Source organism: Hypomesus transpacificus, chromosome 25 (assembly GCF_021917145.1).
Source record: "Hypomesus transpacificus isolate Combined female chromosome 25, fHypTra1, whole genome shotgun sequence".
NCBI classification, from domain to species: Eukaryota; Metazoa; Chordata; class Actinopteri; order Osmeriformes; family Osmeridae; genus Hypomesus; species Hypomesus transpacificus.
Window position 1 is genome coordinate 4,511,350 of NC_061084.1, and position 24,313 is coordinate 4,535,662.

The 24,313-nt window shown below is 44.3% G+C and overlaps 1 protein-coding gene across 7 annotated transcripts in view; it reads left to right on the forward strand.

Moving 5' to 3' along the window:
* The first annotated feature begins 5,002 nt into the window (after window positions 1-5,002).
* Window positions 5,003-24,313, forward strand: part of LOC124486930 (adhesion G protein-coupled receptor L3-like) — a 175,589-nt gene continuing 156,278 nt past the window's right edge. For all 7 annotated transcript variants that reach the window (XM_047048808.1, XM_047048815.1, XM_047048806.1 and 4 more), the window contains exon 1: window positions 5,003-5,556. The gene's annotated coding sequence lies outside the window, so the exon portion shown is untranslated. The remainder of the gene's footprint in view (window positions 5,557-24,313) is intronic.

A 24,313-nucleotide genomic window follows, 5' to 3' on the forward strand; every position in this document is an offset into this window, starting at 1 on the left:
TTTCCTGTGACATTATGGCTTTGTTCGTGCCTTCTCGAGAGTAGGCTATTTGATCACAATGTTTGTTACATTGTTATGCTTGTGTAAGAGTTTGTAACTACGGTATCAATAAACTAAATGTATTTAGGTTTGCCAATCAGTGAAATAGATTGCAAGCCAATTTAAATAACTTCAAAAAAACACTGACATGTAAGCTAAACAGGGCCAATTTAATTCATTGTGTTTTGTGGTCTATCAGTGTGGTGTGAAATAATTGAAAATGTAATGTCAGTATGCATTTGCATATAATGTGCCCGGTGTCATTGACGGTGAAAACCCTTAGACTAGCCTATATGAAAATATCTCATTCATGACAGGGGGGTTGCTTTGCTAAAGTACATCAATATTCACCTATCCTAGTTACACAAAACACACACACGCATGCACACACACACAAACACAGACACACACACGCGCATCAGATCCAGTGAGAAGCCAAGTACCGCAACCAGCGTGCATCAAGAGTCTGATGTTGAGCATGCAAATAGGAGGCCGTATCATGTGCTCATGGATTATAACTGAAGAAAACACCTTGAAAAAGGACACACTGTACTGATAAAATGAAGATCTTTTGTCTACGTCCTGTTTATAGGATTATGTGCTCAATTCCAGGGCCCAATGTGCCAAGCTTATCAAATTGGATATGAGCGAGAGCTGTTACTCAAAGTTAAATGTATCAAATGCCCGCAGGGACAAAGTCCCTTTTTACCTTTTAAATAGCCTTGTGTAGCAGATCTGACTTGGGTTGTGCATTTGTATCCTTGAAATAATAGGCTGGCAGTTTCCTTTGACATCAATTTGTGAATTAATACAAAAATTACTTTGACAAATTGGCCTACGCACGTCAAAGATTCACACACTAAAGACGGTCGTCGTCGGAGACTTGTGGACAGGGCTCTTAAGTTTTATCAAAAGTTTGGCCAGAGATTACCATACCTGTCAACGATTGGGTACATTATGCTACCCTGCAGACAGGGTGTGAAACACCTGCTGGTGTTTCTGATTGGCTGGTAGGTGGCATTTAACTCGATAGCCTAATTCGAGACAGATCAACTCGGCAGAAAACTTAACTCCATATACCTGCGCCTCGTCCATGAATTGTATTAATTAGTCTGAAGTTATAGCGGGAGCCGTTATCCCTTAGGCTACTTCTCAGCGTGAGAAGTACAAGGTGTTGTGTGTGAATTGGCTAAAGTGCTTGAGTCTCACGCGGCAAATGCGTGAGACTTGAGAGCCCTGCTAATGGAAAAAGTTTGCATCGTTTCACATGGTAGCCACAATAGACATTCTGTACACTAGATTGTATTTTCTGTTGGACGTGTTTGAAAGTTAAACATTTCGTGTTGGTGCTTGAGTTGCGTTGATAGGCTACCAGACAGCTTGTTGACACTTGTCAGTTCATCCAGTGATCCTTCACATTTTCCTGGTTAGTGAAATAAACTGTCCGAGAACCTACAACTCTAAAGTAGTAGACAAGCCTACTGTGTAATTATTCATGTCCAGTAGCATACAACAATTGGTTAACAAAGGTAATCAATTGAGTCGCTAGAACAGTTACAGGTTTAAATCGAACTCATGCATGAATCATGACATTGGCCTAATTAAGTTATAACGTAAACAACTAACTAGACAGTGTGTATAACAGTTAGCTAGTGCTTGCTAGCTAGTTAGGCTAGCTATCTTAAAACGGATCATAAAACTAAAATGTAGTTTCAGTGATAGTAGGCTACCTACAGTATCACCATTGTCAAACTAATCATGAACAAACTCAAAAAGTGTTTTGGTTGTGTTATTAGTCATTCATGAATAGTTACCAATGTCCTAATCTTAATGCATAATTTGACATTTTCATTAGATCCATGATTAAAGATGATTATGACTGAACACAAAGTTGACATAAACAAAAAGTAGTTTGGTGTCTGTATGTCACTGACATCCTTCCCGTTTTCTTATTTTCCATCTTTGGACAATGGACAGTCAGCTCCATGACAGTTAACAGTTTTCATGGTCTTCTGCTGGCAAGGCATGGCAGCAAAAACAAGGTAAACCAATCACTATTCCAACTTTTTAGAGGCAGCAGACTATCTCTTGATTGTTCTCACCAGTCAGCATGGGTTTACTAGTCATAATTGTTTTCATATCTATAAACTGTGTCTTTTTAAATAGTATTCCTAAAATTATTTGTAAGCTTTCAATCACAACCGAACATGTTCCAGTGTAAGGCATGTACAAAAACGAATAACATGGACACATTTGCATTATGTTGAACATACGACAAGCTTATTGAGGCACACAGGCTCTCTCAACAGTACTGCATATTAAAGTGTCAACACTTTGGTGATGAAATAATTCCCCATCTTGCTTGCAAGAATAACTGGGACCTTCTCAGATTTTATTGGATTCACTTCACATAACAACTTTCCCCCATAAGCCTTAATTTTCCTAAACAGCTTTACACTTGGCAAGTAGGCTTTCACAGCAGCATGTTGAATTTGTGCACAGCAGTTTAATGGTCTCATGTATTACTTTATGATGTTCAATTATGACTATGTCTCAGGTGCTTAACTGTCTGTGTTGAGTAAATCCATTGTTGGCAGCCGGATTTGGCAGTGACACACACAACATTATATATGTTGTCCAGAAACTCAATGACCATGTTTGCAAGTGACTGAAAATTGGATTGCACCTCTTCAATAGCATTTACAAAACCGAAGACAGATTGGCCTGCTGTTTTCAATTTTTTCTTCTTCTTCTGAAATACAGAATGTGAAGTGGGAACGCTTTTAGAGTCCATTCAAGAATGGAATTGAACAGCAAGCCTTCTGAATAGGAATTAAAATGTCTCCTGCTAGCCCATTCAGTAATTCCCTGAAGTCTGGTGCCACATGCAAGCTTCTTGTTCACCGAAAGTCCTAATAATCACAAAAAGCAATGAAAAACAAACATTTCAAATCCAGGATTCTGGGGTATAGGAGCATAACAAGTCACATGTAATGGCCTGTCATCATTTTGACATTTTAGATGGTGCGTTAATCCCAGTGAAAACTCTGGAATGAGAGTAATAAAGATCCTATCACAGGTGTTGATACTTTGGCATTCCAGTCATTGCTCTTGGAGTTTGGGCGGGAGGTAGTCATCACGCCATGTTGTCAACATTCTAGTCACGGCAGCAGGATATTACAAAGGATATAGGTTATCCATACAGATGCTCGCTAAGCTTGGCAGGCAGTGTGTACAGTAATGACATGAAGCTTTGGTCAGTGCTGTACCTGCAGAAACCCATTTACATTCGGGCAGTATGGCAAGCAGTGCCGTAGAGAGATAACACTTCATCTTGCTTCCCAAAAGCACCGATTGGAAAAAACCCTGACCTGCTTCAGGTTCAAGGTGTCCCTGAATGATTATGAGGAAAGTACTTCCTCAACAAAGTCAAAGTATGCAAAGGTTTAACGTAATGTTTTACGCGATTCATTGATTGGTTGTCAGGGTTGTCAGGCTAGCAACATGGAGAATATATTTGATTTGAGTGAACCTAGATTACAGATTTGTTTTATTGAATGGTCTGTGTGTTATTATGATTCGTGTAGGTTTGTTGACTTTGGTTGGTTGGTAGGTAAACTTTTATTTGTCCATGTTTCACCTCTTCCATTGTGAATTATGTTGAGTTTAAGATTCAAAGCCCCTTTGAAGATTAGTATTATCATCCCACTGTTGAAAACTCATTATTGGTGGGTGTGACATGTCCCATTCCCATTTCTGCCAACCCCCCCTCCCCCCCTCTTTTTAATATGATATGTAATGGATTTAATCCTTAGTTATTAAAAAAGCTGTCCCACCCATATTTGAAAACAATATTTCCTTGCCCTGTGGCATCCATGAATTTGTGGAATGACATCACAAAAATAACATTATTTTCTTGTATTTGGAGACTGGATAGTTCTTGGCCAGCAAAGTGTTATTCTACTGCACTTATAAATAAATAAATACATGTTTAATGATCGTTACTCATGTAGGCTACACCACCATGCAATATAATAATATTATTTTATATTACACATCACATAACTCATAACACATGACCAATGGTAAAACTGAATATACATAAAACATAAGAATAGGGATAAAATGCACTACACGGACACAAAGCACAATCATAAAAGCAAACACATTCCTCAGTATGACGGTTAATCATCATTCTGAATTGCCCTAGAGGAACCAAAACATAAGGCTTCAGTTTTGGGATTTATTCTACTATAGACTGTGCAGTAAAACTGAACGCTTTACCTCTCTCTAGACACCAAACTAATTTTCCAGATCTAGCCAACCTTGAGCCTGTGTGTTCTGTTCCTCTTCAGCTTACTAGAGTTGTTAGGTACAGTTTTTTGGTTTTGTAAAATAGCTTTTTAAATAATTAAACAATACGTGATCAGTTATCTCCATCAACATCAAAGATGGTGAGCCTACATTCTCCATCAAAATCGAAAATACTCATGCAGTCAAATTGATAATTGCTGTGGTCTATGACACATGAAAACATTGAGTTAATCATCTCACTTCTCCTATTAAACAAGTTTATTTGTATATGAAGGAATTGTGCTGTCATGTGTCTTTAAGAAACACTGTGTTGGCTTTTTCAGTCACAATCAATATTTTGACGTTTTCCTTTTTTGAATTTACATTGCAATGTAAAGGGGTAACAAAGCTTCCAGTTCTTATTTAGGAAACTCTGACTTTCAATAGGAACTGAATACAGCCACAGCATTTTCAGCTATACTACCTGCAAAGAAGTTGCCTGACTTTGACTTAACAGTCACACACTGTAAGCATGCATTACAGCAGGTAGCCAATCAAGGGCGATGATGTTGGTGGCCCCTCTATCTCATGTTTACTGGTAGGGGGAGCCCGAGTATACGGTGTGAGAAGCAATCCAGATCCGAGTTTTTCTTCTCACCAGTCTCTCGCCTTCTACCTTGACTGGCCATACCCGCATTTCTCCCAGGCATTGCTTGAAATTGGTTTGTCATATTTGCAGAGAGGTCTGTAAGAAAAGCAAATACTTTTTTGTGATTTTTTTTACTTTGGAGTTTCCCCAAACTTTCCTTAAATATCCTGGATACTCAGCTGCGTTTTGCCTCTGGGCTCTTTGGACGTGATGTAGCAACTGCACAAGGAGACGCGTTGTGCCTGTGTAAAGGGACAGTCATCTGGATACCAAACACGGAGCCTGTTCTTTTCTCCTGCAAAATTGTCAGAATACACGGATTCTAGCCATTCAAGGCTCAACAACCGAGCGACTTTTCAAAAGAACATATTAATTGGAGTTATGCGGAAACATTATTATGGTTCACGATTCTTTCTCGTCTGACTCTTTGAGGAGATAGGCAAATGCATGTCGCTCTGTGCGTAAGGACAAAATCAAGTGGATAAAGACAATTGTGCGAATTTTTTAAACGACTTACACTTTCAATGGCAGGACTCGAAGGGTATCATCGCATTTTTATTATCATCTAAGGCACGGTAAGAGCATATTGTCAAGGAAATGCACAGACATGCACTTCATCTATCCTTAATTTGTTTTTATATGCACTTCAATTTGCGACAGGGGTTGTGCTCAATTGAAGGTTGTGATAATAAGCTTTATGTAGACTTTCTCTTAATATATTTAACCTATTTTTACGCGATGTAATCGTACTGTCTTTGATACCGAAACTCATGGTGTCTGTTGAGGTGATTAATGAGAGATCTTTCATTAAAGGTTGGTTTATAAGACAAGCGCATCTCTTTTCAACAACCAACGCAGCTGAGGCAGAGCAGTAAGGAATGCATGGATGTTAATCCATGGATTTATAGAAAATATGTTCGTAATCGTTTTTCCATTCATTCTTCCGAGCGTGTTGAAATGATGCGCATCGGAAAAAATTGTGGTTTATGCGCAATGAGAAGTTTAATGGATAAATGCGTTGCGGTGAATGAAGTTGCGCTTGCCTTTCAAAAATCACAATCCCCTAATAATTTACGTATGCTAATGTTTTAATGAACGGATACACCCCCCCCCCCCCCTCCATACACACACACTCAAAAGACCTGAACATCATCTTAGGTGGTATAACTGAAATCACTGTGGGGATGTGGCTTTTCTGAGTGCCATCAGTGAGGTTGAAACGGAAAAGTGACGCAGTAACGTCGGTCGATGTGCTTCGGACAGGACGGAACGGATGGACTGATTAGCAGCACGTATTATGTTGTGGTGGGACACTGAACTGATAACAATTCACAAATGTATGATTTAGGATTTTGTTATACGACACTGTCGTGACTACTACACCCCCTCGTAAGATGACACACTTTGTGTGCAATTGTGCGCCAAGATAGGCTTTCTTTATGTAGGGCTGTCTACATATAACTTTAATAGAATCTGTCTACAAATATACAGTATATTTGTCTAGCAACTTAAACATAATATATATCAGCTTGTTTAATTGAATGGTGTACTATGAAATTCACTGACACAATGCTACCAAGACACGTAGGTGGTTCTTTGTACATGGGGAGGCAGTACATAAGCCATTATCTGGGGGTTAGCAGGTACGATTTAGAGTAAATCAGAGTGGAAGAGATAAGAATATGAATTAGAATCAAAGTGTTCTTGTGTGTGCACCCACATGCATTGACATTTCTTCTGTTTGTATGGGTATCATTATTTGTATTTTCTCTATGCCAGAGACCGTTAGAGATGGATTTAACCATTTATCTGTTTTTACACTTTGGTAGGCTACACATGTATAGCCTTTACTTGATCCCACATACCAGGAAAATACAGCAGACACAAATTACTCATTTTAATTTATGTTTTTATGTAAGAGTTTGAAATATATTCTGTTTGTAAAAATGTACCGTTTGTCAGGTGTTTATGTAATACTTATTTGATCAAGGACACTTAGTTACAGTGTCTGACATAATATGATGTATTGTCAAGCAGAGGATAGCTGATTAAAACAGTCTAGCCAGTGCACATGAACAAACACACACACAAAACACACACACACACCTTGACTGTAGAGGGAAGATGAAAAGACAGTTGATGGTTTGCTCTAATTGGTTGTCAATCTGTAGTTTGTTCACAACGTACGCTGTCCATCCTGGTCCGATTACCTCTCCTTTTCTATATCTGTTGTACTATTTATTAGCAGTCTCTTGGAGGAGAAAAATATATGTAGTCTGTTTCCAGAAATACTAACCCCACCATACCTTACGGGTAGGATAATTGTGCATTGTGCTTCAGCTGTAAAACGCAGTCAATTGATTGAAGGTAGATCAATTCTGGCAGTAGATAGAGCTGTTTTAATGATGAACCGAAACGCGGAAGACCATGAAAGGGAGAGGGATGGCGAATGCATGGCCGGGTAGCGGGTGCCTCTCAGCGTGTGTGGATAGGCCTACCTGAACCATCTGTCGTGTGAAACCCTAAGGTCACCGCTGCTGTCTTCCACTCTGTTGATGGTCGGCCTGTCTCCCAAAAAGCATGTCTGGCTTGTCAGTTTGCAACGCAGCTAAACGCAGCATTAGGACACATTTTCAAACATTTCCTTTCTTCACACTCAGAAAAAACTACAGGTTAGAGCGCTACGTTTTAAATTTTAGTCATTTTTTTGGGTCCTTTTTTAGCACTACAGTTTCTGTCGGCATTCTGCATTGTCATGAACAAAAATTGCACTGAAATAATACCAGTTGACAATTCTTTGGTGCAGCAATGCAAAAGAGGAACAGTTTATTTTTTTTATTTTTTTATTTCACCTTTATTTAGCCAAGTAGGCTAGTTGAGAACAAGTTATCATTTACAACTGCGTCCTGGCCAAGATACAGCATAGCAATAAGTCACATATAACAGAGTTTCACATAGTGAAAGAGCTGGTATAGCAATGTGGTCCCACCCAGTCCTGTTAACCAGGAAGAGCTCCAACTGAGAAGGAAAGGCTATTGAACAGTTGCTGTGCATAGGACGTACTCCAGACTGCCTCCCTGCTCCCTATCCTCCTGTTTCCCTCAGTGAAGCACAGACAAGCTGAACAACTTTATCTCCCTGCTCCTTTTCATCCGTGTTGCGTTGTCAATCTCGAAAATGAATTCGCATTGTGTTGTTGTCACTTCAGTTTCTCCTCTTCTCTTCGCTTTAGAAGCTAGCGCCTATCTCTGAGGAAGCCTTACAAAAACAAAAAAAACATCTTAAAGATATTTTTTTTTCCCCCTCTTCAGAGATAGAGAGATGAGTCAACTAGGTTAACCCTTTTCACATGTATGGGTTCCAACAGCTTGCAACACTTGTGAGACTGATGAATAGATATGTTTATTCTTCAGAGTTTCTCTCGAGGGTCCCTGTCGGTGTTTATATTACGCTCATGATTTAAGGCGTATTCTATACAGCGGCCCACATTTCCCACTAATGGCATCGATTTATAATAATATGGGTTAATTTGGTGCCCTTAATGAAAGCCATAGTTTCGCTGTATCCAATCCTGACTGCTTCCATATGGGCCATTGTGTTGCGCGTCAAAAACTATTCTTCTGTCTGTCTGTCTGTCTGTGTGTGTGTGTGTGTGTGTGTGTGTGTATGTGTGCGCGCGTGTCAGTCAGTTTTCAATTCAACCAATTCCATTTGCTTGATTTGATTTTAGATTTAGACATCACTGCATGGCTTTTGAAATCAAATTGTGCTTCATGGTAGAAGAGCAGATGTGAGGTCTTCAGTTCTCTTCATCATGTTACGTTCACAGAATAGGACTCTATGGATTCTTCTGATATACAGTAGGTTAAGTAAAAGACAACTTTTACTGCAGAGGCTGATCTATTGAATTGAATTAAACCACCATTAGAAATCCTGTTGCTGTGACTAACTTGAGATGCACATTTACCATTTGGGATTTATATATAGGCCGATGTACTGTAAGGACAGTGTATACATTTTGTATGTCGCTTTGGATTAAATCATCTGCTAAATAAATAAAATGTTAAATGTCAGAGTGATAGTCACTAACCTACTACATGTATGTTTAGTCTCTCTGTCACATACATTCATATATATATACACACACACATGCACAAACACACTAAGGTCTCTGTTGTCTCGCTTCTTAGAAGTAGCTTGTGGCCTGAAGGTGCAAGGTTAACGTAATTCCTCTGAGCAGATGTCTATAAACAGTATCAATAGAGGCTTTCGACACATGACATTTCACACGGTCAGTGAATATAGCTAAAGGACGACCATGAGTGGGTTGACTGGAATATAACGTGACCAAACAAAAGCCTCCACAACCCCTTTATCTTGTACTCTGCATCCTTATTGGATACGTATGTAGTGTGGTGTAGGATCTGGACTCGACACTAATTGTTCAGGTGCACACTGCCGGCAAATAATTGTGTTCGGTGGTGAAATTCATATTCATTTAACGCTTGCGTGTACCGTCATCTGCTCTGGCATCAGAAGTTATTTGTTCAGTGTGGCTGTGCACCCTCTGCCTCCTGCCTCTGTGTTTTTTCGCTTTAATGAGGGGAATTAATTTCTTTATGGAAGCTCGGGAAACAATTACAGAAAGGGAGGCGAAGCCAGGAGCACCTGGCGAGGGAGGTCTCTTGTTTCCTCACTCCTTTCCAGTGCTGGGCCGACAGCACAGCATAACCATCGGGATACGCCAAATACCATGCCGGTTTTTTTCTCTCTCTCCCGCCAATTTGGTCCCATCTGAAGTCACTGTTGAGACTGATTTGCTGGGTTCTGGTGGCTTGAGGGGAGCTATTTTTGTGATTGATGGTTGTGGCTTGTCAAAGGTTTGGATTGTGGGTTGGTTGCTGCTGGTTTGTAGCCTTGTGCTATTCATCTGAAAAGGCAATGCTGGTTTTTCAATGTGCGTGTAGCTAGGGTTTCTTAACTTGGAAACTGTGCAGACAATGTATAGAAGGACATATGGAATGACTCATAAGTCTAGGACAGATATGGCTCATCAAGGTGCCATTGACTGTACAGATAACTGCTTTGACACCAGTCACATGGCCGTAGACACACACACATACACACATACATACACACACACAGAACCACGTGAGGCCAAAAACCGCTTTCTGCTCCCCCTGGCCTTGCTCTCAGAGGGTTCCTCAGGACAGGACCGATCATGCCGTGGAGGGGAGACGGCTCGGCCTGTGGAGCCCTCGCTCTCTCTGGCAGCAACGTGTCAGAAGAAGAAAAGAAAAACGGAAAGATGATAAGCCGGGACCTGTCCGAGAGAAAGGTCCTCAAGGTGCAGACCTCTCAACGCCTCCGGTGGCCTGCTACACAAAGAGCCACGGTCGGAGAGGTTGTGGCGCGGGGCTTTCACATAGCCGTCAACACAGCGGCCCAGCACAAAATGGGTTTGTGTTGAAGTGTCAAGAGCGCGGGTGGGGGCCGGGATAGAGGGAGGCTGGTGTGGATTCATCCCCGATTGACATGTTTAAAAGGGGAAGGGGGGAGCAGACAATTGGTTGCTCAACACTATGGCTTTGAATAGGGCGACCTCGAAATGTTCAAGGGCTACGGGGCCTAAAGCAAAATGTTGGACCCGAGCGCAATAAAACCCACAGAGCCATTAAGGCTGAAGTGTGCTTTTAGAAAATGACACGAGTCTTGTTTGACTGCCATAACCACAGCTCTGTATCAAAAGCTCGCAATTAGGCCACAAGGCAGAGAAGACTTGTCGGAGTGGGGCATACCGTATTGTGGTGCCAGCTAAGTGCTTGTGCATTAGTGTTTTCCATGCACACAGGGCAAGACGAGACAAGGAAAAAAACTTCCGAGGTTTATGGGAGTGAAAGACCCGAGTCCACGCTATTTAGCCCTTCGACATGTGTGCGTTTTCTTCGACGTCTCGCGCCGTTGCGCCACAATGGAGGTGAACGGTGTGGCATGTGGCTATGGCAGGAATGCGGGCGAGGGCCATTGGGAGGAGGAGAGAGGACGACACGGTCTCCCTGCAGCCTCTCTCATTTGCCATCCCTCCCCTTTGTCTCCTCTAACAGCCCCGTTCTTTATCCCTGTAATGACGGGGATTATCACATTAATTCCAGCTCCTTTCTTCCTCACCCGGTTTGCCCCCCCGAATGAGGTTGTCGGGGAGGCTAGCAACCATGGTGGGACCACTAGTCAGATGGGGTGCGGAATCGTTGGCGGATTCTGTGCACGTCGGAAGAGTCAGATGTGGTGTTTTCACCAAAAAGTAGTGAGGTCATGGAAACCTCTCCGTCTCTCTCTCTCTCTCTCTCTCTCTCTCTCTCTCTCTCTCTCTCTCTCTCTCTCTCTCTCTCTCTATCATAGACTTGTCAAGCTTACAATGTGCTGAAATAGTATGAAGGGTTGGAAACGCCCCACTCCTCCCCTTCCTGTCTCCCCACCCCTTCCACTCTGGAAAAGTAGGGTGTGTGACCATTGCTGACCATAAAATAACCTTAAATCAGCTTGGGGCCTCATTGATTAGATGGCTCCAATGAGACGACTACCGTTGCAGTTGGGCAAGACGGGAAACAATACACATAAAAAAGCTTTGGCGGCCATGTTTCCCGAGTTCTGCCACGTCACATTAATTCTAGTAATTTATGCATTCAATTTGAATAAAAGCCTGCGAGGGCGCCGTGTTGGAGGGGCTGGAGAGCTCAACAGTGTGCACCGGGATGACCAATGACACTTTCCCCTCCCAGTCCAACTTTCTTTGGGACTCGTAGACTTTCCTTTAGTGGGCACGTCTGATAATCTGCCACCTTCCTAGCAGCTTCAATTTGCCACTTAGTTAACTTGTCCCTAGGGGGTCAGAACACTTAGACACAGAACAGTGGTACAATTTACTACTTAATATGCAGGCAGATAGCTCAGAAAGGTCTGTGAGTTGAATGTGTTATTTGCCTTATTATTCTATTTGAGAGTGTAGGGATGGGCGTGAATTCTCAAAGATTTAAAAAGAAATAGAATTAAGAAGTGCTCTTTTCTCCAGTACAAAAGCCACATTTGGAAATCTCAGTCTCAGTCAAGGTATTCAATGATTTATCTATTGTTATAGCCTGGTCCTCAAACGGCTTTTGTATTAATGGGATTGAGTGACCTTTGTTAAACCTGCATTGATTTGTATGGACATAATATTTTTAATCAATCACACTTGTTTCATGCATTCAGCATAATTGGATACAAGTTAAATGCTTATAAAATGGAAACACGTTGCTAAGAGGCACACTCGTATCTGGTTATGTTTCTCAACCTAACTGAACCTGCATCAAAGGTTACCTGCAGTCAAATGTCTCCTTCTTGAGACGGGTGCACTAATAGCTGTTTAGTTATACCTCCCAAAGCAAACAGAAGTTTAAAAAGTACTATTTTGTAATGATATGAAACGTGACCAATGCATGTGTGAGCCAGACACATGTTAAATCATTTAAATGTTGGCATCAGTGCAGATATTGCATGAAATGCCGATTTAGCGTTTCAAGCGGTCCAAGCTACTCTTATGACCCTCCTGGTGTTGTTAAAAGGTGTCCAAAAGCTATCAAACTGACACAGAGAGAGTGAGCCCTAGTACATCAACCTCCTTTTACAACTCTGTAAAGTGTGATGCATTTGTCTACATGCATTTTACAGCGAGGTTTTATTTATTTATTTAAACCAAGGGAAGATTGATATTGTGGCTCTTTTCAGGGGGTTCTGAAAAGGCCAAGGAGGAACCCCTGAAACAAAAGACGCAGTGCTTCACTGCAGCGGATGCCTGGAAGAAGTTCATTTATGGCCTGTTAGGGAGCAAGGTTTGGGATTGAATCGGTAATGAGCACAAGCCACCACAGTCCGCATACCGATGACTTGGAACTGACGATTCATGTTCACATTCACCCAAACCTTTTACACACCCCCATCTGGCCACTAATTGTCCGTCAAAGACCAGAAAGATTATTTGTTTTTCAGAAACTGCGCTTTAAATGTGTTTTGACCATTTCTGTCCCAAATCCCAATCCCAAGGCACTAACTCTTTACAATGAAACACCAGTGTTACAATGAAACACCAGTGTTCATTGTAACATCATTGTTATGGTGCTCAAAAGAGAAATGCCCTTGACTACGAAAAGACCAAATGGTTACATTTGTCAACGTTTATAGACAGTGAATTCACCTTTTAATACATTTTGTACATTAAATTAGACTTAGGGGAATGATGTATAATCTACAGTCTTTTATTATGTTTCATTTTGATGTTGAATTTAAGCCAAGCAGAAGCTAAACTGTGTTTTTGGGAGTTCATTTTAGATGTTTGTCGAGGGCAAGGCAAGGCTTGGACATCTTGAAAAGCAATTCAGCCTTGTTTGCTTTTAGCCCAACCAGCTCCTGAAATGTCCTGAAAGATCCAACACAAACCAAATTCAAAGAAATCCACATTCTGAGCGTGAAGGACATGAGTATGCTCTCACTGTAGACTGAGAGTCCCAGGAAGTCACTGATTTGAAAGTTCCTAATGAGAATTGGTATCTGGATCCAGCCCACTCATACTGAAATGTGAAAACACAAGGTTTGCAACCTCTTGCCAAGGCCTCCTTTTGAATATGCTGATTACATTTTTTTTTATGATATCTCCTTGGCCACAATACTTGATTCAGACTTGATCTTGATCATGTCCTCAGAATATATTGCAGCTCTCTAGCACCTCCCTCTGTACCTCTGACTTAGTCCAAATTGATTTACCCCTTGATCGATAGGAATAGGATTGGATTTCAACTGGGAGAGAACTTGACTGCCTTATCCAGGAGGGCTCAGAGTCCTCGCAGGCTTTCATGGATGTGGGTTGTTGCCTGGGGAAAGATGTACTTGAATCCTAGGTATGATTCCTGCAGATCACACAAAGGATCGCGACAGATTCTCCATCATACGGAGAAAAAAGGCTGTGAAACTACAGGCAGAGGATAATCTTGCCTGGCGGGCCCCTATGTCACCTTCAGCGTGGAGGAGGCCAGGATTGACGCCCGGCCCAGTGGAGCAAAGCGATTTAAATGATGACATGTTTTTTGGGGGGGTCTCACCTTGAGCTTAATTGACTGCCTAAAAGGCGACGTTTCGAAAGTGCTGACAGAGCGCCATCTTCTCCTGCTCCTGCTGTCTCGTGGAAAGGTTTAACGGTTGACAACAGTCCCTTGGACTCCACACTCTTGTCAGGGGACAGTGACATATTCTGCGCGTACATGTCAACCTCCTAATGCCAAGCAGTATCTTAAAAGGCAATGAGGGATAGATAGTATATTCATGAACATCACCTGACACCCATTGAACCCCTCTGCTTGATTAGTATGTATCACTTCTCCCCAGGAAGGAGCGGTCGTAAAAACCAGTAACAGATGAGCAGCGAGGAAGACATGCAGTCTGGACCCCTTCCCACACTCGTATTTGCCGATTATCATGGCGCCTATAGTAGTCCGCCAGCCTCACGACCACCTCGCCGTCACGCTGCGAGGAGGTAACCGCCCGGTAACGAGGCATGCGGCGTGACCGGCTAACTCCGACCGCGGGCGTCCAACCTAGCGTGTGTCCCCCCCCTCCGCTCCCCCGTCTGTCAGATGTGACAGGTAGAGGAGGAGGCCCTGTTAGGCCTGTCATCCCCCTCCGCAACCCCCTACCCCCCAACGTGGTCTCTCCCGCAGCGCCGTGCTGCTGCACGCGTTGGTCGGTGGCAGAAGAGGGATTTCTTGGGGGGGGGGGGGGTTTGGAGCCGCAAGACTGTAATCAGTCATTATGTCAGAAGCGGACCAGGGGAGCCCCGCTCCAGCTCGTTCAGCCAAATAATAAGCAGCAGATAACGGTGTTGGCGGCACGGCCGGGAGCCCCGCGGGGCGAGGAGCTGGCAAATGGGGGGCCTTTTCCTCTCGCCCGCCCAGCGCACACACCAAATCATCACCTTCATTCAAGGGCTGGAGTTGGGGCTTCCGATTTTCATATATATCCCGGCCCACGTTTATTTTCTTTCTTTCTCTCTCTCTCTCTCCTCTCTCTCTCTCTCTCTCTCTCTCTCTCTCTCTGTCTGGCTCTATCCGTCTCCTTCTCTCCCCCTCTCTCTCTTGCTCTCTTTTTCTCTCTGTCTCTCTCTCTCTCCCTCTTACTCACTCCCATTCATTTGGAACGAAAACTAAATACACCTTTCGTTTTCATAGCCGTCAAGCACAGAGGCCAGCTTTGCAACCAATTAGACCTCAAAATCCAGTCACAGAAGCTGAAGCAGAATGCTTAGTGTCGAAACTGACCATGTTTTCACTCCATTGAAGGCGCGGAGCAGAATCTCTCCATCGGTGCAGCTGCTCTCTATATAATTTGAAAATACCAAATAAAAATGCTTACTGCTGAGAATTGTATTCGGTGGTGGAGTGCGGGGGGTGGGGGTGGGGGTGAGTGGATTATTTCACCCCTGTATAACCCGTCCCTCCCTTCCATTCCTAGTGTGCCCCCCACCCCACCCACCCCCCCTCGTAGATTTTTGTCATTCCGTAACAAGGGGTCACAGTCTCCCATTGTCTCCCTAGCATTCCTCCGCCTGGTCGTATTGACTGGTACTGTGGGGTGACTGGTGCCATATTACATCCATTTATCATCAGGGAGACAGAAGAGTAGATGTCAGATCTTCTTCTCTGGTGACAGCTCCGCTCCATTCTGGAAGATTCTAGACTGTGTCGCCTGCCACAGAGAGAGTCTGGTCTGTGGACTACAATGGTAGGGTTGTCGTCTATGATGCACCTTGCAGTGGCACTTGTAAGCAGAATAGATTGGTGTTCTTGCATGAGGTTGAAAATGGCTTTTGAACCCTCGCATTACGTAATGGTTGGTCAAACAGTTGCTAGTGGGGACTTTTTTAATTCTGTGAAACAGTGTCTAGACTCATGATCTCATGTAGTTAACTCCTGACATCGGATAATGATTAATTAGGCCGGTGCAGTCATTTTGTCATTAGTCATCCGACGGGTGCCCAAGTTCAAGTAGCTCTTTGTGAAACAGGCATACTGGCTTCCTATGCTATCCTGTTTTACCTGAGAGGCCGGCTGTAGCTTGTCACATCCAATGGCTTCAAACGTCACTAATGAACAGCCAACGTATGTCATTGAAGGAGATGAGTATCAGAGATGTCTTTGTTCCTCTCGTTCTCTCCTCAGCCGCTGAGCTAGCGATAACAGAACACCTACGGTCGCAGGGGCGACGTACCGTTTTCTTTCTTTCCGGTCCCGGCTGAAAACCAAAGGTCCATTTAACGTCACTGTTGTCACAGACGAGTGCCACAGAAAGGTTAGCCCCCAGTAATCTTGTTGATGTTTTTGGTCGGCGGTAAGCCTCGGTAAGCCAGCTTTGTGTCAAGCACAGCTGGGTGACCCTGTATAATTGCAGCTGGGCTGTAATAATTGGGGCAGCAGCTTGAATGCAACCACTACACCCAGGTAATTTACTGATTTCTATCTATTGGCTGGACGGCAATGGTTCCAAAACAAATGTGTGAAATGAGTAATGTTCACATTTTGCCACTTTCATTAAGATAGGAAATGGCAGTGTGCATGTGTCAGTGATGTGCTAGGACAGATTATTTGGTGTGTGGGAGCAATTTTCAAGCAATGGCATGGTTGTGTTTTTATGTCAAAATACCCATTTGAAGTTGTGCAGCAGCAGAAATTAGGGAAATAGAGAAATTAAGTTTCACTAGTTGTAAAAGCATGTTTCCAATTTGTCGACGTGACATTCACATGGGTAGATGGAAATATTTATTTAGATTATTTCGTTGAAAAGTCATTTTGTGAATTACTGTAAGCCAGCTAAATTCATCACTGGATCCAATGCTCCATCCAGTGACTCCTCACGCTGAATTGGTCAATAACCTGACCGGCCATGTAATCAGTGCATGCAAAGGATACGGAATGTCAAAGTCACCCCGGCAAGAAAGACTTTCGTCCCCAATCGTCATGCTGATGACTTTGAACAGCCATTTTGTCTAAAGGGGAATTTGGTTTAGAGAATGGGTGGAGAGTAGTTTTAATTGTAATGGCAGCAAAGGATGAAATTGAGCGGGAATTGAAGTACTTTTTTGGGGCATCGATCTTTCTGTCTGCCTCCACAGAGGCAGACAACGGGGAGAGCGAGACAATTGGGACTCTCTCCATAGCATGGGTGCATGCAAATGGACAATCCACATCCCACATCCTCTTCTTCCCCCTTTTAATAAAAAGCAGAGCGCAAGAGTCCCCTTTCAGACATCACGTCCAATTAGGAAATGTCTCGGAATCGGGCTGGAACGGATAGGTAACCCTGGACTCTGGCCATACAACCACTTTATACAGGTACTCCATTTGCTACATTGTTTTGACAGATGACAACAGGCTGCCAAACTTTGGTCCAGTACTGTTGTACTTGGTTGACAGGGGGTGTCCAACCTTGTGCTTGTGGGGGCCTCGCAGTGTCTGCTGGTTTTCCCTTAGGCTCAGTGCCCATATCAGAATCAGTGTCCGATGAACTGAAGCCTTTATTTTGGCACCGTGTCACCTCACCTGGGTGCCTAGAGAATTCCTGGCTCTTTGGATTCAGCTTTGTGCTCTTCTTGTTTTGGCAAGGCTGCGAAACTGCGCAGGATCAAAGACAAACACGTTTCTCCCCAAAGCAGACGACATCCTCGGTCTTTGTGAGCTTCTTTTTCGACGAGGGAAATGTACTGCTGGTTTCTTGAGAACTTCCCCTTGCCGCGAGCCACGTCGCACAGTCACACCAGCGGCAGATGCGAGAGTTCCTCATGCATAAGAAACCCCACTCCGACAGCCATCTGTCCCCCTCCGCCTGCAACGGGCGAGCCCACGGTTTGTTTTCCTAGCGCCGTATACAATTTTAATGGCGCGCGACACATGCCAAACCAAGCTCATAGTCCCTGCACCTCATTTTTACAAACTCATTCCCCAATCCCGACCTGTAACTGACCCAAGTAACTGAAACCAGGAACATGTCTACTGTTGGCATGTCTATGGTGGTAGTGAGACTTGAAGAAAGTCTGCCATTGCTTACCACGCTATACAGTTACCCACCAGAAGGCTGGAATGAATTATACTCACCGTCTGAAATATAAGTTGAACCCCCGTCGACCCATGAGCCAGAATATCTAACAACATCAATACGCCAAACTATAACGGTACAACCAGTAGATACCACAGAGGTCAGACGGATCAGTTTGACCACCAAACTAGTAACAACCGAGCTGAAGTTCTTCTCCTCTGTGCTTCGCAGAGACGATAGCTGTGTCTACTACCTCGTACTTGTGCTCTTCGAGCACTGACTTTCAGTGCTAAGGGCGCTTCACTCACAAAACCTGCAGAATTCAGTGCACTGAAAGTACCCGGATGGCACACTGCAAACGGTCCAAAAAAAACAGTGTACAACGATGGACACTACTCGCCCTAAACGGGCGCCATCTTGGCTACGTAGCGGAAAAGGAGGAGCCCTTTCGGCAGCTTTTTCCACTTGAGTGGGTGGCGCGTTCATTTTGGCAGGTTTTGCGGCTGTCGCAAGCAGATTTGCGTCCGTCACTTCCACCAAGTGTTTAACGTAAGTGTTCCATTTGAGACAGCACTTATCAGCGACGGAGTGCACTGAATATGTAAGTGCACTGTTTTGCAGTGCACTGTATTGCAGTGTACTTTGTAAAGTGCGCGGTAGTAGACACAGCCACTGACAATAGGAAAAGTTGAGTGCATGCTGACAAGAACGTATACCGACACGGTAACGATGTGTAGAATTAGCCAATTGTTGCGGCTTGTTGTGCTCTCTACATGGCCAATTAGACGGCTCCAACAGTGAGATAGAGAGTGGAACACGGGCCGCTTCAAAGAGCCCCAGCATCATTAGTATTCTGCTCCCCGCTCCTCAGTCAAGCTTGGAGAACTGCTACCCACAACACACACACAGCTTGCCATTATGATTGCTTGTGCCCTTTTGTTGCCACTTGCACAGCCGTCACATACTGTATTGCTCCGCGACGGTACGACTCAAATTCCTTATTTTTTGTGACAGAATTTTCCCATTTTTATTTTAAGAAAGAAAACAACTTTATCCAGAGTATTTGTAGGTACTGTGAATGTGAATTATTCTTAAGCCATTTCAATTGCACACATCTTCCCCTCCCTGCATTTTATGGAAAGGAGAATGTATTGCCACACATTCATATTACCAATTATTTTTTAATATCTGAAGTTGCCCACACTCTTCCACTGTGTTTTCCTTTCATCTGACTCACAATTGCTGACATTTGACAACACTGTTTACGACCTTGCCCCAGTTAGCTCTTTCTGTTTTGACCTGTGGCCAAACTCTAGCAAGGGCAGCTAGCCCTTTTTTCTCCAACCATTCATTGCAGATGACCCGATGAGGTTGTGGCCCTTATCTCTCCCTGCCCCTGAGAAGAATCGAGCACATTGCAGAGCAACAATGTCACTCTACAGCCATCGTCTGCCACATCTTATCGCATCAGCCACCAGCACAGCACAATGCAATGTGAGCTTTCACCCCCCAAAAATGATCTCTTTCACTCCATCCTTGGGCTTGTTCAAGAGTACATGACGTTGACACAATGACAGATGTCATTTCCCTGGCTTGATAACCATCAGGATTCAAAGGTTTTCATGTTTAGTGACCCAGGAATATCTTGGTTTTAGTGGTTTCAAGTAAACATGTCCTACGTTACTGTGATATTACAGCAGGCTAGGTAATGACTGCTTCCATGAGGCTGGATGGAGATTTAGGATTAGGGTTAAAGCTTTTACTATTTATCTTCTAAGGTAGATTAACAAGAACCCAATAACACAACATAGCATAGACCCGGACTACACAATTTAAAACCAACCAATAGTTCTCTACATCTTTCTGAATATTAAATTGAGCATTTTGCCACACTGTCATCTTGGAGGGAGCCGATATGTATGCAGTATTTACCTATCCAGAAGAGAGAGAGACTGCCTGGCCTGTATGCATCCCTGCAGAACATGGCCCCCTGCAGAGCATAGCAGGCCCATGGATGTGGTTCTGCTGACGTTCTCCAGCTCTGTCTCTCTTCACCCCACATTCAATTAACTTTTTTATTTTTTTGGGGTGGGGGGGTAGTTTCATCAGACGCATGCTATATGGCTCTCCATGTTTGCCACCCGCCCATAGATTTATGCCCGGGCTGAAGGATGGCTGTCCAATTTTACGCATGGACACTCCAAGCTCCGCCGATGCGGATGTTTTAAAAGCTCTGTCGGATCTGCGTTTAGGGCGTACGGAGCACATCGGCGTAGTAATTCTTCCAGACAGTGACCATTTCTGTCACATCTTAGCATTAGCTTGCGTGTTGCTGTGATTTGCGATGGGAAGTTTCTCTGGTCGGTTACAGGTGTCTTGTGTCAGATTTTTCATGTTCAATGGAAATAACTCTCTTTAGATATCAACTGGGGAGTTAGAATGGAACTAGATATTCTAAACTGTTATTCATGTGAAAAAAATCATACCAGGGGGAAATGTGAAGTATAGCCTGTAACCAATGTCAGTTTGTTAACACAACAAAGTGTGATACTAAAAGAATAGAGGTTGGCCTGAGGACTGCAGTGAAGAGAATATGAACACTAATTAACGGTTTAAGTCTGGAACAATGAGATGTCAAGGATGGGACACATGTTCTTGAAAATTACCCTCCTCTCTCTTTTTCACTCTTTCTTTCTCTGTCTCTCTCTCTCATTATTTCTGTATCTCCTTCGTTTTCCTCTCTCGTTTTCTCCTCCCTCTCTCTTTTTCTCCCCCCTCTCTCTTTCTATCCCTCTCTTTCCCTCTTTCTCTCCTCCATCTCACTGATGCATAATTGTATGTGCCAAACCTCACCAGTACAAGACACATTAATGACTGGTATCCACAAGTCCTGTATGCTGGACTTTTCCCCCTTGTATTTCTGACGGCAAGCCAAATGCAGTCAGGCAAAGCGTTAGGATCTGTTGATACAGGTACAGGCCAGGCCGTCTTTGTAGTAGCACTGAAAGGTTGACGTGTTCCCCTGTCCGCCTCGATATGAAGGAGTGGTGTACCCTCCGACCTCCACGTTACAGGGGTACTGGGATATCTCGGCTGTCTCGAGCGATGCCTGAATGGGGTCATTGTGCTTGCCCACCGGCCCCGGATCCAGCCTCTGTTCGGGGGTCCCACACACCTGTCAAGTCCTGTCCATTGCGCCTACAGCCATGACAGGCTCCAGAACCCCCCCCCCCCCGGCTACACACAGACCCATGCAAGGGCACGACCGCGCCCACACACACGCTCACTCACTTACTCACTCACACACACACCCACGCACAGACACAAATGTAGACACTTAGATTCCCACACACACACACAGAAATGCCGAAACGCACATGCGAGGTCCTGGGTTTATTGGAAACACACCTCGCCCCCCTCACCTTTGTCAAGGTTGCATTCAGTTTGTGGGTCGCCCTCTTCTGAAAGGGTCAAGTTCCATATTGGTGGGGGAGGGGGTTAGGGCAGGCACACTGAAGGTTGGGTCCCAGCACACACATACACATAGAAACAGGATTCAGAAGTACCATGCCGGTAACTCAATCCTTATTTTCAATCAGTTGCAGGTTTTTTTTTTTGTCAAAACTTCTAACGCCCAAATAAGTTTTTTTTGTAAGTCTGAAGTACCGTTTCGCGGTGCAGCCATAACTGTCATTCACAATTCCCATTACTATATACAATAAAGTCACATTTTGTTAAAATCATTTTGTGTACCCCCCAAAAAATCTAAGAAAAAAAAAAAGAAACGGTTGCCTGTGTAATGGATCCAAATGCACCCTTCAAATTGTGATACACCAGCACTTCCCATCAAAGATAATCACGGTATTTAGCGTGAGGTGCCGTCATAGGATTATCATCCACTTGAGCCAGGGGTACCTCCATTCTCCTTGGCCTCACCACACCTCCCCCAGAACAAAGGTGTACTAAGTACCGTAATCCTGACACAAAAATGCTAAGCGACTGATTGTACATGCACGCATCGTATACCCTCGCTGAAGGACCTCCAGTGTCAGGTCCCGCCAGCATCAGCCGCACAATTTTCTCCTCTGTTGACTTTTATGTGGCACCGCAAGGTTGGCCAGTCCGAAGAGACAATGTATGTATTCCAGATAGAGATGAGCGTAATTATCATAATGGTATTCTCTCCAGCAAAGATAAACAACGTTTGGACCACATTCGAGGGGGGAGGGAGATTTCAGTCCTTCTCGGCAGGGGATTGGCGTGTGGAGGAGACGGACATTTTTCAAAATATGTCTGTCCTATCTCCTACTGTAAATAGGCGTTCCACCCGGCCACTTGTGACCGCCGGTGTGGGGGCGTGGGAGGGGTGGAGAGCCACTCCGCATGGCTGCTTTATTGATCAGCCATATCATAAGAACTGCTGGGAGGCAGGGGATGTGCTGGACCTGCATGTCTGGCTGCTCCACACACACACAAACACACACACACTCATGCAAACTTGCACACGCACACAGACACAAATGCAGACATCTTCGCACGCACACACACGCATGCACACACACACAAACACTGTAGGAATATGTACCTGTGGACAAATATTGTAATTGGCACACACATTTTTTCCTTATTTTCCATCTCCTCCTCTCCCTTAATGCTATTGGCCCTATCCATCTCTCTCTCCATCTCTCTCATTCACTCACAGACACACACATCTATTAGCGGATATTTGTTTGTGCACACACACACACACGTACACGCGCGTCACAGGTGTGTGTATGAACTCTCAAAAACGCACCGGCTCACTCAGTAACGCGGAGAGACACACAGCTCACTCAAGGTTCCTCCGCTCTCTAATAAGGCCAATTAGGACAGGGGCATGAGGGAGCCTGCAGCCCTGAGTGGCTCAAAGGTTGGAGGTGTTACGAGAGCCACTCCCTCCACCGGCTCCCCTCATCAGTATGCAGGCAGACCGAGAGGAGAAGTGGAGGGAAGGAGGGAGGATAAAGGAGAGCGGGTGAAAAAGAGATTGATGGAGGGGGGGGCGAGGGACGGTGAAAGAGAAAGAGAGTGAGACAGAGAGAGAAAGAGACAGAGAGAAAAAAAAGAGAGAGAGAGAGAGAGGGAAGATGCAGACTTGGTCAGGGAAGGCAGAGAGCGATGATAAGGAGGAGAGGAGAGAAAAACAAGGGAGTCAGAAAGCAGCAGGACCATTTGAATAGCATAATGTGGCTGCGCTTCCCCCGGCGCTGAGTCGCCACAACCTCAGTCAGTTGTTATCAGGCACGCCAGAATTTAATTTGACCCACAGGCTCCAGACGCCGGCCACGTATCACGCTTATGACCTCCATCCGTCCACTCCGAGCAGAAGCGAGCGCTAGCCCCTGAGGTACGACAGTGCAACCTGCACACAAATATTATGAACAATGTTTGAACACCAAAATATTACTCTTGGTATTGTTATGCCAGGTAACGTCCAGAGGCCCGATAGTTGACCCTAGAGTACCCCGTTTTGTTGTTTTGTTATTTTTTTGTGACTGCTAACATGACGAATGCTAATGCTTGCATTTCAGCAATGGCACGGAATTTGTGCTCCCTGTTTTCAAGCTGGTCTTACAGTTTAGACGCCATACAGTCACCCTGCCCTCCATATGTGTCATGGCCTTAATTTGTCTTCATAATCCAGTCACAGCAACTGTGCTGGGTATGTGGCGAGCGTGCTATTCATTAGAAAACCTGTTTCTGAGAGAGTGTATTTCTCGTCCATTAGCAGGATTCGAGTAGCCTTTAGGCTCAATACCCACAACAGCCGTGTCACTTGGAACCAGCGGGTTAGCAGTCTAGATCCCCCCGTCGGCCCATTGCGCCTTTTGTCCCCCGACGCCATCATTTGGGCGGGCGGAGGGCACAATGGACTTCACGGACTTTGTCATCCTAACATCTCACCCCTCTCAGCACATTTTCCACTCTGCTGATATAATAAGGGCGCTCGACGACGAGCTTTCGTTAGGGCCCCCTTTGTGTGGTGGGCGCCACAGGCCATCGGCCCACATTAGTCACAGCACACTCTCTTCTCGCTGGTGTTGTTCTCTCTTTTTCCCCCAACAGAGACGTGCTCAGGTGTGCTGACCTTCCCCTGACCGGGCTTTGTAAGGCTTTAAAAGCTGGAATAAGAAACTGGAGGCCCTTAGAAGAGGTTATACATCCTTCTTCTATTTGGTT